The following is a 19,641-nucleotide window of genomic DNA, read 5'->3' as shown; positions in this document are numbered from 1 at the left end:
CAAAAACAAAAACAGTTTGCTTGGGACTGCACTTAGGCAAACTTAATGACTAACCATAAATCACACATGGGTAGTATATGAATTGCCCTGGTGGGAATAGCTAGTTGGAAGTCTTACCTGAGAGAAGGACACTCCTCCCAGAACCCTCAATAGGGACTCCAACCAGGCTGTTCACTGCGGGGCCTTTCCAGCCAGAAAGCTGGATGTTGTCAGTACTCGATTTTTGTATTAAGCCCTCTTTGTTCTTCTCTTTCTCCTTATTTATGTTTACTACAATTGTTTAATTCCTTATATTCCCTTTCCCTTATCATTAATAAAATCTTCCTCCATGAAACTGAAAGTGTGGCTGTTGTGAATTACTATTATTAAGAACAGGGACACAATGTATAAAGGTGTAATTTGTGACATCAATAACATAAAGAGGAATGATGAGGCTGTATAGGAGTAGTTTTGTATGTGATTGAAATTGACATCAATTCAAATTAGATTTTTATAACTATAGTATGCCATAAATAATTCCCAAGGTAACTACAAATAAAATATAAACATACACAAATGAAATGAGAAGCGATTCGAAACATGTCATTACAAAAAACAGTCAAGTAAACACAAAAGGCCTTAACAGAAGAGAAGACCAATAAGGCATCCGGGAGGGCAGGGGGAGGGGAAAGCAAAATGGCAGAAGTATTTCCTTGTCAGTACTTTAAGTGTAAATGGATAAAACTCTCCAATGAAATGCATATATTATGTTACACAATAAAGAAGGACTGGGTGAAAATCTGTCATACATCTATTACAATATGTCCCCACTCTCACATTGTAAAGACCCTAAGGAAAGAAAATAAAATATAATTATTGGAAATGTGATAACACATTAAAATTAAAGATACTTTTTTTTATAAAAAAAATAAGTTGTCAGATTGTTCAAAATAGACATGAACAATATGCGATCTACAAAGTATTCATTTTATATTTAAAGGAAAAAATGGGTTGAAAATGAAAAAATGGGAAAAATATCCCATGCAAATAGTAAACAGAAGAGAGCTGGGGTGGCTATACTCTTATTATACAAAGTAAATGTGAAGCCAAACACTATTGTAAGAGACAAAAAAGTCAATTCACAAAGATGATATGCAATTATAAATATATATGAACCAAGCATCAAAGTCTCAAAATATATAAGGCAAACATTGACAGACTGAAGATAGAAACAGAAAGCTCTGCAGTAACAGTAGATTTTTAATATCCTATTTTCAATAATGGAAGGAGCAACCAGACAGAAGATCAACAAGAAAATATAGGACTTTAATAATAAAATTAACCAACCAGATCTAACCAGATCTAAAACACTCCACCTAGTAACAGCAGAATACACATTTTTCTTAAGTATACATGAAACATTCTCCAGGATAGACCATATGTGAAATGACAAAACAAGTATCAATAAATTAAAAAAAAATTGAAATCATGCAAAGTATCTTTTCTGCTCATAATTAAATAGAACTAAAACTCAATTACAGAAGGCAAATAGACAAATCTGCAAATATATGGAAATTGAATAACACACTCTTAAACTATCAGTGGATCAAAAAAGAAATCACAAAGGAAATTAGAAAATACCTTGAGACGAATACAAACAACAACACAATACACCCAAGCCAGTCATCTTCATTTAAACCAGATTGTCCTGGGCAGGGCTGGGAAGGAAGTGAGTTCTGGGGTCTTGCAGACTACTGCTTAGCCCATGCGCTATGGATTACTAATGTCATCTCACTGGACCCTGGCCCTTTTTTTTTCCTAGTGTAATCTTCTCCAAACTGCTACAGGATTATTTCTGCAGACATTGCTCAAAAACAAATTCTAAATACTGTCTGGTGGAGACTTTAGGGTGGCCTTTGTGATTCTTGCTTCCTGGTGTCCCTGACCATGAATAATCTTCCTATAAGTGTAAGTGGTACCTGTGCTTCTGATAGAATATGACAAAGGTAATGGACTGTCACTCCCATGATTAGATCAGATTATATAAGACTGTCTCTTAGCAAACTGGGGCTAGACACTCTCCTTATGAGCTTAATGAATGTTGTAGTCATTTTGGAGAAGCTCACATGTCAAGGAACTGTGGGCAGCCTCTAGGACCCAAGGGTGACCTCCAGCCAACAGCTAGCACATAATTGTTGGCTATACAGTCACAGGAAATGCATTCTGCCAACAACCTGAATGATCCTGGAAGCAGAGTCTTCCCCAGTTGAGCCTTCAGATGAGAATGTGGCTCAGCCACCACCTTGACTGCAGCCTGGTGAAACAGAGGACTCAGTCCAGGGTCAGAACCAACAGAAACTGAGATAACAAATGCCTGTGGTTTTAAGCCATTAAATTTATGGTCATTTAGTATAAAATGTAGGGAACCAATACAGAAAGCGTTCAGCTAATACAAAATAGCTGAGAAATGGAATGTCCTTAAAGAAATCTGATTATACTTTCCAGGTTTACCTTGGAACCCAAGAACCCTGAGCAGGTGGTTTGCAATGGGCCATGTTCTCATGGTTTTTGCTTTCTAACTATGATCTGATCTATGTAAAATTCAAGTGCATAAACACACAGAAAGACAAACTGCATTGATGGGTAGGGGTCAGAACAGCAGTTCCTGTAGAATGGGGTGTAATGAAAGTCCAGATATGGTCCTCCCTTCTCATCCACAAACATACTCTGGCACCAGTTTTCCAATGGAGTCTCTAGGAGTGATGTTAGTGAAGAACATCTTAATTTCTGTCTTGAATCAGTGATAAAACCAAATAAAAAAATTTCTTAAGTTCTGTCTTAATATGTTCAATCAATTAAAACAAGATGCAACATTTAATGAATTCTTGTTAGACTTGCTTTTATAATTAGGTAAGCACACTTTGTAATTAGCATAGTACTTGCTGATATTCAAATGGGAGCTTGAAGATTTTAGTTTTTTTAAAGTAGACTAAACATCATCATATCTTCTTTAAATTATTATTTTGTGTTTCAAGAGATAGATGTGTCCCAATGATAAATAGCATTACCCCTCTCTTAATAGTCACAAATGTCAAATAAGTTGGATACAAATGATCAAACTTTTACTCTAGGCTGGAAGGACAGACCCGAATCCCACTGTGCCTCTCCAGGGCCCTCAGCAAGGCTGCCGGTGGTCACAGAAGAGGGAAGGACATGTGTGTGCTCTTCATGGAGAGCCAGGAGAGAGCCTTGGGCTGTCTGCCATAATCGAATCTAACATTTCATCTTTCTTCTCTTGGAAAGCCCTCAACAAGCAGCCCCACAGTCCATGTGGGGTGGATGTAGGACTTGGGGGTCCCAAATAGCATTAGATTAATCAGATTCTTTCCAGAGAATCTTGAAGCTTGACCCCAAAACCCAAGTTAGTCAGAAAGTGCTGGCAATTGGAGTTAAGAGGTCACATTCCTTGACTAAGACAGATGAGGGAGGGTGATTCTGGGTTCTGGGTCTTGGTTTGTTTGATGAATGAGAATGCTTCCCCTCCCTTCTTGCACTGTCATCCGGAAGCCACACAGTGCAGAGGGCCCCACACTGTTGCTGTTGAGCAGGGAGCAATATTTTGCCTGCAGCATCCAAGTTAGCAGCTTTCCTTGGGAAAGAGTCCATGTCTTCCCCCAGACTTCCCCATGGCAGGGGTGAATTACAGCCAAGAAAGGAGCTAAAGCTGTTTTTGTCAAAACTCACTGCAGGACTGCCTTTCCTTCCAGAAGGTCTGACCTCCAAGGTCAAGGCACTGAACTATTAATGGTAAAATACTGCACTTTGTCCAGAGAAGCAAGGGAAGGGAGGCACAAGAGTTGCCACCCCACCTAGACTCGCACTGGGAGGACCGAGCAGCCCATCCATGCCCAGGACTGCCTCTCTTGCAGGGCCCCTTTTTGGCCCCCAGACATTCCTGAGGTCACCAGGCTTGTCCTCCTGGAAGGTCCCGTGGTAGTGGGAACTGAAGGCAGCACAGCTCTGGGCCAACTAGTATTCCAGCAGAGAGAATCCTGCATCCTGGGCCCGTGTGCCCCACTGCTAGCTGTGTGACCCTTTAGTGAATCTCTGAGCAGCTCTGGGCTTCAGGCTTCTCTCTCACCTGTAGAACATGGCCTGTTCCCTGCCAGTGTGTCAAGTTCCTGGATGTGTTCCCATGTGTCCCTGAGTGGGCATCACGGCAGAATCACTAATGATAAGGATAGGAGTCCAATTTTCCCATTTAATTTTTTAAAAAATGTTTCGGTAATGTTTAGTTATCTTTCAGAGAGAGAGAGAGAGAGAGAGAGAGAGAGAGAGAGAAAATGAGTTGGGGAGGGGCAGAGAGAGAAGGAGACACAAAATCCAAAGCAGGCTTCAGGCTCCGAGCTGTCAGCACAGAGTCCGACGCGGGGCTTGAATCCACGAACCGTGAGATCACGACCTGAGCTGAAGTTGGACACTTAACCCACTGAGCCACCCAGGCATCCCTCCCATTTCTTACATTAGGGAGGATTTGTTTGCCTGTGTGTAAAAGAGATCTCAAATACAATGGCTTAAACAAGATCAAGTTTCTTTCCCTCTGATGTAAAAGTCTGCATGAAGGCACATGAGGGCAGTATGTATGGTCTCCAAATCAGGCTCTCCAGGCTGCCTACTCAGCCATCCCAAGGGCATGATTGTGGATGCCTCCAGGTCCAGAATGAGTCAATGCCCCCAGAGCAGGATGCAGGACACAGGAAGGAGAGGCATGATCCTTTCTTTAAGGGATCTTGTCCCAGAGGTTCCAAACATCCCTTCTTCACACTCCATTGGCCAGCAGTCCCTGGCTACAGGAAGGCAGAGAAAAGTGACCACAAACCCAGCTGAATATTGACAGATCTATTATTGTGGAAGAAAGAGTCAATGATGATTGAGGGGACAGCAATCAGCCTCATTTTTTCCCATAAAACTTAGTACTACATCATTTTTTTAATTGAAAATACTTGCTAATAACAAATTAAGTGATCCAAAGATACGTAAAGAAAAACCTCTGTGCACCACCCTCTCCCCACTCCCACAACCTGAAACTAATAGTTCCTGTTAATAGTAACATTTTGATGTGTATTCTTTCGTGCCTTTCTTGAGAGTATTAAAACATATGCAAAGCTTTCTGTGTCTCTGCCCACTTTTAATTTTTAGTTTTTATTTTTTAAAAAATGTTTATTTAGAGAGAGAAAGAGTCCAGGTGGGGGAGGGGCAGAGAGAGAGGGAAAGAAAGAATCCCACTCAAGTTCCACACTGTCAGTGCAGAGCCCGACTCGGGGCTTGATCTCACCAACCGTGAGAACGTGACCTGAGCTGAAATCCAGAGTTGAACGCTTAACCGGCCGAATTACCCAGGCGCACCCTCACTTTCAATACTTTAAAATGAGATCATCCTACACACAATATTTGCTACAATTTGCTTATTTCTAATTTATAATGAATCTATTTACTATATGTGGCTCTAACCTGTGTATTTTAATAACTGCATATCTCATAATATAGATTTCTTAGTTGGGGTCACTATAATTTCTTCCACCACTCTCCAATAGAATATACACGTTATTTCCTTTTATTGTCACTATAAATAATGTTTCAAGAAACAACCTTGTGCACATATGTTTAGGTATTTGTTTTTGTAGGATACTTGATTAAAGGATATGTACAATTAAAATTGCAATAGATTCTACCTGGTCACGATGGATTGTCATAATCTGCAGACTAGCCAGTCACAAATGAGAATGACAGGCCCTTGATAGCACTCCCCTTTGCTGCTGGAAAGAAGAGGAGAAAGGGGGAGAAGGGTATAGAGCAGACAGCGTGATTTCCAGGTACTGGTTTGTTCCCTGGTCTAGTAGCAGAGAATGTGCTTCATTCCACCTGCTCTTGGAGAGAAAGGGACGAGGGCACCTCTGCTTCCGCTGAGAAGCAGGTGGAATCACAGTGCCTGCCTCACAGCAAGCCACCCTGCCCTGAGGAGGACTGTAAAGAGGATTCACAGGTGAGGAGAATGGGTCTGGGCACCCTACAAGGGACGTGAACCCTCCCAGCCCCGTGGCCAGGCAGACAGAGCGCTAAGCCTGCAGCCCTGACTCACAGAGCCATTTTCGTGGGCCATGTCCCCAAGGCCAACTCCCCATGGTCCAGACAAGGAAACTGAGGCTCAGGGAGAGCATGGCTTGGCCAAGTTCACTGAGGAAGGCTGAAGGAGGGTCTGGGGACTAGCACCCACTACCAGGACCCCCGAACTGTTCCCATCACCCACATTCCCGCACTTGGCTTTATCTCTGAGCTTTTTGGCTTGGGTTGTCCTTGCTGGTCCCAGTGTGCAGCCTGGAGAGCTCATGGGGTCACCACCCTGGCTTATGATTTGTGGGCCGGCAAGGGTGGTGGCAAGTGGAGGAGAGCTTTGCAGGGTTGGGGCGGCTGGGGGTGGAGAAGCAGGGCCTGCTCCCTCCTGCTCCCCTCTTCCTCCTCCATCTTCCCAGCATGCTAGACACTGGGGGCGGAGGGGGGGCGGTGCCCAGCCGGACAGGATGACAGGCATCATCCATCTCCCAAATGGCCAAGGCAGGGAGAAGGCTGACATGTCTGGAGATTTCAGCCCCATTCACAGATTGGGGACTAAGGACTAAAGCCTGATAGCTAGGGAGTGACAAAATGGAGTGCTCAGCCCAGAATCAACTCACCCCCCCACCCCAAACCCTCGCCTTCCCCTCCAGTGCCAGGGGGGCCCCTGTTTCCCTTTCACACAAGCCTAGTGCTCACCCCCCACCTATATTCCTTCTGTCTCAGCAGAGTAAGGGGAAGGATGTTGGGGACGACAGGCTAACACTTGTCCATGCTCAGCACTTTGCAGGGCATCCTGTTTTGCTGTTGGGGGTGTTCGGCCCGCGGTGAGGAGGGTTAGTGCATAAGAATCTCAGGTCTGCCCCTGGCAGGCAGCCACACCCCCTTCAGAAATCACTTAGCCTCCTGGATTCCTGGAATCTCCACTCCCAAGGTCTCTACCTCCTGGAAGGATGCAACGCACCCCCACGCCACCTCCCCCACACTTACAGCTGTGTCCCAGACATATGGAATGACCTGACCATTATCCAAACAGTTTTACTCACAGCCAAAGAGACAGAGAATGATCCATGCAGTTGGAGAGAGGAGGGCAGTTTCTTTCCTGTCTAGGGATCCTGTGCATCTTGGGTCATCTAGTAAAAAAAAACTGCTGTCATTGGGCACAGACAAATCAAAGTTATAACTAAATAACTTCAATTCCAGAAACTGCCTTCCTCACTTAGGCCTGTCGGCTCTAACTGGTCGTCAGCTTTGCTCGGCCTGGGTGTGCCGGTCTGCCCAGCCCAGCCTGCAGGGCCAGGACTGGGAACCAGCCTCAAAGCTCTTGGGTCTCACCCTTTTATCTGCCAGTGACTTTTGCTGCATGGGGACGCCTCATTCCCATCAACCTACCCTTTGTTACTCGGGAGCTTATATTTAGCTGTTGTTTTTCTCACATTTTGGGAAGTGCTGACTTTGTGCCCATCAGGGCAAAGCCAGAGGCCAGAGACTGCCTGGTATGTTTTGCTCAGCAGCTCAGAAAGCTCTTATATTTGGGATATTCTGAATTTGGAAGAGGAGGGAAACAAAATCCCCCAGGGTAGCCCTCGATTGTTGTGGGGCAAGAGCAGCAAGAGATTGTTATGAGGGATTGGAGTCTGAGCTCCTTAAAGGGCAGTGATGATGTCTTCATATTTCTGAATCCCTAGCACCTATCAGGGGCTGGCCCAGAAAGTGCTAGATAAATATTGCTGGGCAAATGCAAGGAGACCCTGAGCTCACAGACAGGTCACACACAGGTCAGGAATGATTGTGCCCAAGAACCCAATGTCTTTTGTGATAGGGGATCCAAGAGGGGCTGCACCTCAAGGAGAAGGGGTCCACGAGGCACCCTATCAGCCCCTGGGGCAGGCTTTTGGAGGACATGGGGGCATTTGCTGCGTGTTTGCCCCACGACTTGGCCACGAGGGATGAGAAGGCTGTGCGTTGTACTAGGTGAGCAGCTGTGCCCAATGGAAGCCCCATGTGCTCTGGGGCAGTGGGCCGGGAGCCCTGCACCCTATTTCTGTAGCCCCAGTTCTGCTCCAGGGGATTGCAATCTGCTGGCTGGTCCTAGCAACAGTTACTAAGATAAATAGCAGAGGACGCCTGGATCACAGCTTGCTCCCTTTTGGGGATGGCCCTGAGGGAGACGTGTCGGGGCCCCCCCAGATGGTCTTATGGGGGTGGGTGGAGGCAGGAAGCCCACAGAGGACTCTGGGGATTGCTGCACACCACGGAGATGAACACAGCCATTTGTTATGTGTAATTAAATTGAGCTAATTTCATTCTGTGGCACAGAGCCGGAGAATCAGGGTTCTCAAAAAATGTTATTATCTTATCTCATTTTGTGTAAATGTCATCATGGCGCAGCTGGAACGGGAAGAAAGGACATTTTTGAGATGTTCCTGGTCCCCTAAATGGATTGCGTTCTGTTCCTTCAGCATTAAAGTCAATCTGATGCCAAAGCCTCCAGGAGCTGATGTAGATGAAATGTTACATTTATATAATCATTCCACAGATGGACAGGAAAGCGCTTTTTCTGGATAAATCTCAGAACTGAGGGAGGGAGGCTGAGAGATCAGAGGCTCGCAAACCCCCTGGGGCCCCTGGCATCTCTGCTCCTGAACCAGCTACAGCCACTCCGTTTTCTAGGTTTGCCCCAGAGGGGAAATGACTGAAAGAAATGGAGAAATAAACCCAGGCAGCCAACTTCCCCTTTTAGTCTTTGTCCTCCAGCGGCTCTGTCAAAGTAAGCAGCCCTCAGGGACACGGCTGGAAAAAAGTGAACAAAAAAGAATAACCACACGGTTCTTTTCAACATAAAGATATGAGATACAAACCAAACTTATGACATGTGCCGCAAAAGGTCAAAATCTGGACGAACTCAGTCCACTCTTTCAAAGAGTTCGAGGGAAAAGGCCCATGTAAACAAAAACAAGATGGAGAGCTTCTTTCCAGGGGGCTAAGCATCTTTTGGGCCTTCCCGCCCACGCAGTCCTGGCACGTGGGATATGGGCAGGTGTCCAGAGCCTCACTGACTTCCCTGTTGACCACACCCTCAGCCTCAACACTTTTTAGGTCCCTCTTTTCCACTTGAAACCACTCGCTGCTGCCTTCACAGAGGGAATAGCTGTTGAAGATGGAAAAGTGTCCTTCGAAGCAGAGTTTGCCTGGATCGGGCTCCCTACAACCACAGCCTGGCTGGAGGGACCGATGGCCATGCCACCTCAGCTGGAGCTCAGACACACCACTGCGATGGCTTCCTCAGAGCCTCCCATTCTTGGCTTGTCTGTCCTCGGGCTCTCCATGGCGACGCTTCCTCCCTCAGTGCTGGGAAGTTTTGGAGGTCGGTGGCCTTTGTGAAGGTCTTGCTGTGAGAGACGGACACGCAGAGTGTCTGATGTGTTCCTGTGCTCCAAACATGGTGGCCACCCTGTGGCTCTTCATGGCAGCCAGCAGTCACAATGTACTGGTTTCTGATGTTGCTGTGCTAGAAAGACCAATGATGGATTCAGGTCTTAGGGGTGAACCAGTCAATAGGAAAATATCCCCAGGTCCTCAAAGAGGTGTCTCAGATGCTGAGGACCGCACATGTCATTTTCATGATGTGCTCACATTTCTCCATGGGGCCACATCACCCCTCGTGATGGCCATGTGCTTGCGTCCCTGGGAAGATGGCCTGTCGACACCCAGCTCCTTCCTCCTGCCATGCTGCCCACACCTCCTCTGCCAAGTCATCAAGTCACAGGCCTTTCTGAGTCTGGATTTCACAGAAACATAAAGCTTAGGACTGGAAGGGACCTCAAAAAGTACTTTATATTTCTGTCATACCACTGATTTCACTTGCTTTCATATACATTTTCTCATTTCCTCATACAGACTGTCATCTTCCCCATGCAGAATACAAACGAGGACACCGAGGTCTAGAGAGGTTAAGTGGCTTATTGAAGGTCATGCTGATCCTACTGGGTGCCCACCTTGAAGTTTCAAATCTCGGTGCCTCCTCATCCATATCCTCCTTGGACTTGCTCTAGCCTCTGGTGTCGAGTGGACCACATCGCACCATGGTCCAGCCTCGGCCATCTTAGCGGGCTGGGCTTCTAGGGACAGCAGTATGCCCCAAAGCCTCTGAGATTTGAAGTGAGGAGCCCTGTCCCAGGTGGGAAGTCTTGAGGCCCTGGCCTAAATGCCCCACCATGGGGGGCCGGGCAGAGTCAGCTCAAACACAGACATACCGGAGTCATCTTGTGACACGGGCCACCCATGACAAGCTGGACGCCTGCTGCACCACGAGTGAAGCCCTTATTACCCTAAGTGTGGTCGTATCTCCCTGGTCGATGTCCCGGGACCCCTCCAACCCTCTCCCACCGACAGACCCTCCTGAGGGCTGTAGACCTTCTTTTCAGCAAGGTGTGCGCTCTGGATTTCCTCCCCAAACAGTTTGCAGTCACGAGGATGAAATGCCCAGGACATGCTAAATGAGGATCTGAGGGGAAAGGAAGTTTCTTGGGATTCTCCACTGTGGTGTCCACAAACTCGAGATTAAAAGGTCACTTGTTCCTCCAAACCGGATCACGAGGGGCCATCTGCTGCTCATGGTTTGGCCTGCACCGAGTTCAGCCTTCATGAGTCTCTCTGCCGTTCCCCCTGCCCTTAGGTAGGCTACTCATAAGTCATCACAGGCAGGCAAGCCTGACCTAGTTTTTAAAAAAAGGTTTATTTATTTTTGAGAGAGAGAGAGAGAAAGAGAGAAAGGGGCAGAGAGAGAGGGGGACAGAGGATTCAAAGCGGGCTCCACACTGACATCAGCGAGCGGGATGCGGGGCTCGAACTCACAAACTGTGAGATCATGACCTGAGCCCAAGTGTGAAGCTCAACCCACTGAGCCACCCGGGGGTCCCCTGACCTATTTTTTAAGACCAGTTCGGTGAGGAGGTCCTTTCATCCAAGGACACTGGTTTGTGGCACTGTTTCCACGTGCCACTCAGAGCTGGCAGTTCAGTGGAGGGACCCCCAGCCTGGGGGTGTTGTGCCCACTTCCTGGGGTGGAGCAGGAGGGAGCCACTCAGTGAGCCCCACCTGGGACAGAGGAGCTGTTGAGGAATGGGGAGCTTCCACCGGGGTGGGAGGAAGTGGGGGGCAGAGGGGGGCATCAAAAGTTAGCACTTCGTCCTGAAGGCCCCAGGGAACCTCTGAGCAGCTGAAGCCGGGCAGTGACATCCGGGCCATTTGTCCTTCACACTGCGCTGCGGCTCAGCAGGGTGGTGGTGAGGGTCCTGTGACAGAGCTATGGCAGCGTGCTGAAACACAATCCTTAACTCCAGATTTAGAACATACGAGAGAAGCCACTCTCCAAGGGAAGACAGCTTTGCCCATCAGAAGCCTCTCCCGCCTCCTCTCCCCAAAATCCCGTCCCCTGCAGGCTTTGACCTGAGAGAAGGCTTCTTTCCCTAGTAAAGAGAAGGTCCCAGGAAAAGACCTCGCTCCACTCTCATGAGGCTCTGCCGCTTGGCATGGGAGAGTTTGCATGAGACTCTCCTGAGAGAGGTGTGCACGGTGAGTGTGGGAAGGCCCCAGGGTGCTGGACACCCCAGGGAGGAGGTGGGCGCTGCCCCAGGGCTGGAGGAGCAGAAGGAAAGGGCCTTAAGCTCCATCAGCTTCTCGGGCTGTCTGGGCAGGCGCTCAGGGTGGGGTGTCTCTCCCGGGGCCCAGCAGAGGCGGGAGGGGATGACTCCCTCACCTAGACCTGCCTACATCCCTGGCCCGGTTTGAAACCCCAAAGGGACTAAGTTGTTCCAAGGAAACTGCACAGACAGTCCTCAGCTTAGACCCAGGGTGTGCTCTGAACAGTCTTTATTCATTTGGTTGTTTCCCGGCATAAACAATGTTCTGCTCGCTGGTAATTTAGGGTCTTGGGTCGGCCCACGAAAGCTTGACTGACCCACAAGGTGGCCGGGCACAGTACTAATAGTGACCTTGGTCCTCAAGCTTTCTTCAGGAGCTGGGTGCTGATTCCCTCTGAGGCAGGGTGGGAGCTGGAGACTTGCTGGAGAAAGCTGGGGTGACAGAGAAGGGGGGAGGGAGGAGAGAGAAAGGGCAGTCTCTTGTGAGTGTGTGCGTGTGTGCGCATGTTAGGGACTGGGCTGAAGGGGCTATGGAGACAAGGGGACAGATTCTCACAGCCATCTTTGACGCATGCTCCAGGGAGGAACAGGACTCAGCGGGCACAGAAGTGGACGCTAGAAGGCACAGGGCAGCAGTCAGACCTGCTGGGGACATGGGTGTGCCCTTTGGTGCCTCAGGATTTGACAACCCTTCAAGCCGATGATTTTTTCTACTAAGCATCTACAGAGCATGAATGGGGGAGGGTCAGAGAGAGAGGGAGACACAGAATCTGAAGCAGGCTCCAGGCTCCGAGCCATCAGCACAGAGCCCGATGTGGGGCTCAAACTCACAAACCGCGAGATCGTGACCTGAGCCAAAGTCGGACGCCCAACCGACTGAGCCACCCAGGCGCCCCTACTTTTTTTTTAAACTGAGGTTCAATTCACATACAGTAAAATGAACCCATTTAGTGGGCAGTTCTGTGAGCTTTGGCGTAACGTGTATAGTTGTATAACCACCATCTCAATCAAGATATAGAACATTCCATCACCCCCTCCTCTACCTCCTGGACCTCAAAATTTCCCTGAGTCCCTTCTCCCCACCACCAGCTCCCAGAAACTACTGATTCACTTTCTGTTCCTACAGTGTTGTCTCCTCCAGGAGATCATATAAATGGAATCATCGGCTTTTGAGTCTGGCCTCTTTCAGTTAGCGGAATGCATTTGAGACTCATTTATGTTGTTCCCTTTTCTTGATTACTATTTCACTGAACGGATGAACCACAGTTTATTTCTCTTTTCCACGACTGAGAGACACTTGGATTGTTTCCAGTTTTTTTGGCAATCACCGACAAAGCCTCTAGAAACACTTGCATATAGGATTTTGTGTGAACACAGGTTTTCATTTCGTTTGGGTAAATGCCTGACAGTGAGAACACTGGTGTTACCGGCAAGAGTATGTGTCACTTAATGAGAAACCACCAAACTATTTTCCAAAGTACCATTCTTGCACACCCACAGCCATGTGAGATTTCCAGCTGCTCCCTGTCCTTGCCACCACTTGGTGTTGTCAAGTTCTGGGTTTCCCCCCTTCATTCTAAATAAGTGTGCAGGGGTATTTCAGCGTTTTGTCGTGGTTTTAATTTGTATCTGCCTAACAACTAGTGATGTTAATCATGTTTGTGTTCATTCGCCATCTTCTTCCTCTGGTAAAGGATCTGTTCAGAGACATTGTCTATACTTTTAAATTGGGTTGTTTTGTGAGTTTCGAGTTCTTCTGATATTTTCTGCACCGGTCCTTTATCAGATACATGATTTGCAAGTCTTTTGTCCCAGTTTGTGTCTTGTCTTCGTATTTTCTTAGTGATGTCTTTTAAAGAGCAAAAGTTTTCATTTTGATGAAATCCAATTTATCCGTTTTTTTTTTTTTGGATTGGTCTTTTTTATTTTTATTTTTTTAATGCTTATTTATTTTTGAGAGAGAGAGAGATGCATGAAAGAGAGAGACAGAGGATCAACTTTCTTTTAACAAAAATTGTCTACAGTAACGATCATTTAAAAACAAACCAAACAAAAGCAAAAACATAAACAAAACAAACACACAAAGAGCAAAACATGTAGACCAAAGGGCTCTAATTTGTGTCCCTTAATGATCGGGCAAGGCCACTCTCAGCACATCTGTCAGACCCGGCTGCAGCTGGTCTCCAGGCTCCCGCACAAAGGGTTGAATCGATCGCACTCAGTTTAGGGCATGCTTTTATCATCAATCCATGCAAAGCCTATTGCTTGACTTTTCTCTTCCTTCATTCACAATCCTACCTCCTAATCTTGCATTTGTCATAGACATGCACTCTACTATATTTGACATGCCCATAAACACACAGTGTGTCTATAAAGTCTAGACACATAATTAAACTCACATAATAAATGATTTATTGATATCAAAAATACATGGTATGTTTCAGTGTGTTACCCCTCCTTAGCAAATTTATAGTTCAATACAAAATCTCAAGGAATGCCCGTGGCATTTTATCAGTCTCTGCACCTGTGTCCCTCATGTGCTGGCTCTGATGACTTATTTATACTTATACTTATAATGACTTATTTATACTAAATGAACTTGTGCCTTTATTATACTCCAGGAAAAATAATCAAGGGGGTTCAATTTGCAGAAAAATAAATTATTATTCATGTTTTCAGATTTCATGGCCACTCTATATAGGCATCTTTAAATTTTCATTTATTTATTTATTTATTTATTTATTTATTTTTTGAGAGAGAGAGCACGTGAGTGTGTGCCTGAGTTGGGAAGGGGTGAAGGAGAGGGAGAGAGAGAATCCCAAACAGGTTCCATTCCCAGCTCATGATGGTGGATCATGACCTGAGCTGAAATCAAGAGTCGGACGCTTAACCTACTGAGCCACCCAGGTACCCTTATGTATGCATCTTTATAAAATCTATGAAATTGTGTGTATTTCTGGTTCTATTTCTTTTTTTTTTTTTTTTTTTTTTTCTGCTCAACACTGTTTTTAAGTCCTCCTGCTGTTGCTGTAGGCAGATTAGTTTTGTGGCTTCTGATGCCCAGCATTAAACAGAGAGTATTTCACTTATTCTCATAGTGATCGACACAGATTTCTGAGATTCCTGGTATCACAAACAATGCTAAGAACTGCTTCTTCCCTGCCACCAGGAAAGACCCCTGGGAGAATTTCTCTGCGTTTTACACTCAGGGGTTGCACTGCTGGGTCAGTAATATGGGCATACTTAACTTCACTACGCATTGGTAGGATGGCTGGTCTCGTTTCCTATCCCATCAGCTATATAGGAGGGTTCCTGTTTTTGTTTTTTGTGTTTTTTTTTTTCACATTCTATCATTTGATTTGATCCACTTTAATTGACTTTATCCTCCTCATCAGATGAATGCTATCTTTTTGTTTACATTTGTATTTTTGTGTGTGTTTGTGCATCTCTTCATATTTTTCCTAGTCATTTGGATTTCCTGTTTGCCCATTCATAGTCATTTCCAAACTTTTCTATAGGATTTTCTGTGGTTTTTTTTTCTTGTTGATTTCCAGGGATTTCTTACATATTCTGGATATTAATCTCCTATCAGTTTTAGAGAAAATATCTTTTCCTAGTCTGTTATATGTTAATTAACTCTGATTAGGATGTCTTTTATGATAAAGAAATCTTTACTTCTATATAGTCAAATATTTCAATTTATTACTTTATGTTTTACTCTTTTGGGGTCCTGTTTAAGTTCTTTTCTGCCCCTATATCAGAGACATTTTCCTGCATTTTCTTCCACTAGCCTTATAGTTTTCCCACAAAATTCAATGGTCTTTAATTCCCCTGGATCAATTTTTACGCATGATATAAATAGGAGTTTAGTTTTATTTTTCCATTTGGTGACCCAATTTTCTCAGCACCACCTACTAATCTGCCCTCTTCCCATTAACTTGTGGTGTCAACTTTATATTGAATGTGCACACATACGCACTGTTAAAAGATAAAGGCATATAAAAAGGCTAAGTTTATTTGAGCAAAAATTGATTTGAATAGGGCAGCACCAGGCCAGAGGGGGTAGGGGCACTCTGCTGATAGGAGCCAGGGGAAGGGCATAGGTTCAGAAGCAAAGAATGGAAAATATTTGATTGGCTATAGCTTAAAGCCTAGTTCACTCTTTGTGATTGGTTGTCCTTAGCATTTCAATTTCATGACCTTGAAGTATTTATAGGCTTAGGTTTTGGTTTGCCTAAGTAGGTGCCAGCGCATTACATCCACCTCAGCCTCATGGCCTCCCTGTTTAGTTAATCTGCTGTAGTTTCTTCTACTGCCAAATTAGTGAATAGTGCTAAATTAATACAAAATTGGTGAGCCAGGGAACCACTGTTCCTAGGGGAAATTCAAGGTCAAGTTTCTTTGAGCCTCTGATCACGAGGTTTTCATCAACCAATCAACACAGAATCTTATACTGTAAGTGTTTCTGTTTAAACAAAATTTTTTTAATGTTTATTTATTCTTGAGAGAGAGACAGCATGAGCAGGGGAGGGACAGAGAGTGAGGGAGACACAGAATCTGAAGCAGGCTCCAGGCTCTGAGGTGTCAGCACAGAGCCTGATGTGGGGCTCGAACTCCTGAACCGTGAGATCATGACTGAGCCACCCAGGTTCCCCTAAGTCTTTCTGTTTAAAGACTCCTTGTTTAACATATATTCTCACAAATAATTAAATTCACTGTCTTTGAATATTTAAAGCCAGAGGCTTTGGAGGCCTCTCACATTCTATAGGTTCATTTACCAACATCCTTGTAAAACAGGACAGTTTCATCAGCATTGAGAACCTGCTCTTCCACATACAACTCTTTTCCAGCTAACACTTTGCAGGTATTTTTAAAATTCTTCTGCAGCCTCTTGATCTACAGAACCTCCCCTCCTGCAAGTTTAACATTTTTCACTCAGTATTGCTTTTTGAAACTTGTGAGCCAGCCAGAACCAACCAAGAAGGATTTAGCATTCCCCGCCTCTGGGTAATGTGATAGTAAATTTCTTTGGCTTTTAGCCTCACAACAGTGCTGTCTACTATGCTTTCTTTATGGGTCGTCATCGCATGAGTCCAGAAATGTGGCTGCCTTCCCTTCTTCCATAGCTTAATCATACACTCTGGATGTTACTTTAACGCTTTCCTGAGCAGCCTGGTGTACAGATTAACAAATTTCCTTGTCCTTTTTGTGGTTGTATTGTATTGTTGGACCTTTAACATTGAACTCATCATGGCCAACAACAGCACCTTCACACGTATCTGAAAAAAAATTTACCAAAAAGATGTATTTTTTTTTCGTAAGGCATATCACAACTTTCTTAGGAACATTAGACAGCACTAGGGGGACCATTTTAAACACTGAAATCACCAAAAATACACAGAAATGTGAAAAATGTGGCACTGAATAAACCACAAAAATGTTTGTTTACAATATGAAACAAGAAGACAGAGTGTTGCCTTGTTTGCCTCAGCTAGGAACACGTACATCCAGTGACTCAAACTTTTCACCACTCTGCGTATGTTCCCAAATGACCGCGTTGTGAAAATTGATTTTTGGGTTATAAATAAATTTTAGTGAGTAGGAAAATTTATAAATATGGAATCCACAATTAATAAGGATCAATTACATTTGTTTCTGAACCATCTTTCATGGTCCCTTTGTCTATTGGCATGTACCTGTACCGCCACCAAAGTCTTATAGCTGTTGTTTTAGATTGTGTCAATGTCTAATAGGATGGATTCCTCAACGATTTGTTCTTCTTTTTCAAGACTGACTTTTCTAACTGCGCGCTTTAATATTTCTGTAAACGTTTTATAGTAGAATCTTTGAACTCCTCAAATAATCCAGTTGGAATTTTATTAGGCATTCAATTTATAGATTAATTAGAGAATAATTGATTTTAACATTAACTCATCCATCCATGAACATAGTATATCTCACCATTTACTTGGATTTTCTTTTGTATCAATTAATATTTTTTTAACGTTATTTACTATTTTAATTCCTAGGTACATTATAGTCTTTCTAACTATTGTGAATTCTACCTTATTTTCTACCTTATTTCTAAGTTGGCTACCATAAGTAAAAAACAATATTAATTTTTGTGAGTTGATATTTTACCTTGCAATATTGATAAATGCTCTTATGATTCATCTAATGGTCCTGTTGGATAATCTATGTAGATTATCAAATGTGCAAATAAAGATAGTGTTATTTCTTCTCTTTGAATTCTTTTAGCTCTTATTTCCTTTTTTTTGGTCTCAGAATGATTGCCAGTACCCCAGGATTTATATTAAGTAGTAAGGATGAAGTGAGATGCTTTTGTTGACTAGATATTTTTTTTTCTGTTTAGATTTTGTCAAAATAAGGAAGTATTTTTATATTCATAGTTTTTTGAATTGTTTAAAAATAATCATTAACAGGTGTTGAATGTTACCTCATACTTTTCTACATATATTGTTACAATATATTTTTGTTTTTAGTCCTTAGTACCTCAGTTCTTAATGTGACTGCTTTTCTGATGCTAACTCATGCTTAAATTTCCAGGATAAACTTTTTTTGATGCTGCCACATTGACAACACTCATTGGACTTTGTTGGCTAATATTTTGTTCAGGGTTCATGAATGGAAACAGCTGTTTTTTTTCTTGTGCTTTCCTTATCCAATTTCAAAATCAAGCCTACAAGAGGGATGATCTATTCCTTTGATAGAATGCACTCATAATACCTGCCTAGTTCAGGCTGCTATAGCTACAATACCATAGACTGGGTGGCATAAACAACAAATGTTTATTTCTTACAGTGCTGGAGGCTGCGAAGCCCAGGATCAAGGTGCCAATAGATTCACTCTCTGATGAAGGTCTGCTTGCTGGTTCATGGACAATGATTTTCATGTTGTACTCTCACATGACATGAAGAGAGTAAGGGAGCTCTCTGGGGGGGGGGGGGTCTCTTTTATAAGGATACTAATCCCAACATGAAGGCTCCACCCTCATGACTTAATCACTCTCCAAAGGCCCCACCTCCAAATACCATCACACAGGGGGTTAGGCTTCAAGATAGGAATTTTGGGAGGATACAAAAATTCAATCCATAGCCATACCCTGTGGATCTGGGTACTTTTTGGAATCTTTCATTTAATTTCCCTAATAATTATTGGTCTACTCAATATTTCTTCTTGTGCCATTTTTTTTTTGTAATTTATATTTTTCCAGAATTTATTCATTTTGTCTAGATTTTCTACATTTGTTAAGGCTGGATTCTTAATAATTTTGCTTCTGTTATATTTCTGTTGTGTCATAGTTAATCCTCCTTTAATTCAGGATTTGATTTACCTCATCTCTTTTTATCTTGGATGGTTGTGCCAGAGGTATGTGTACCTGATTAGACAGACTCATCTTCTAATTTGTTTGCACCAGCCAAAGCAGATCCAATTTTCTTTAAAAATCAGCAAAACCTTTCCCACTTATGAATAGTTCTTGTTCTCTTTTCAATTTTCTTTGGGACTTTTCCAAACCAGATAAATTCTTGGGAGTCACATTAAAGGTTTTAAAGTATATAATTTAAATGCAATTTCATGTAATATGTGACAGAAGAGACAGACCAGATCTCTTATCTCAGGGAGACTAGGGTCTAAGGGAAATCAGGCTACTATTAAATAATCACATGAAAACAAAAATTACAGATGTGGTGAGTTTTAAGGAGCAGGGAAAGGCTATGAGAGGTGATGCAAGGGGCACTACTCAGTTATGACAGTAAAGGAAGATTTTTCTTTGTAAATGATAAGACTTAACCTGGGGAGGAGGAGAAAGAATAGCATTTTATAAAGGGGATACAGCATGAACAAAGGTCCTTGGGCAGGGAGCCAGTGTGACTGAATGAAGAGA

The sequence above is a fragment of the Leopardus geoffroyi genome, chromosome B4 (genome assembly GCF_018350155.1).
Source record: "Leopardus geoffroyi isolate Oge1 chromosome B4, O.geoffroyi_Oge1_pat1.0, whole genome shotgun sequence".
Classification (NCBI taxonomy): domain Eukaryota; kingdom Metazoa; phylum Chordata; class Mammalia; order Carnivora; family Felidae; genus Leopardus; species Leopardus geoffroyi.
The sequence above is the reverse complement of the archived record's forward strand: the minus strand, read 5'-3'. Positions refer to the sequence as shown.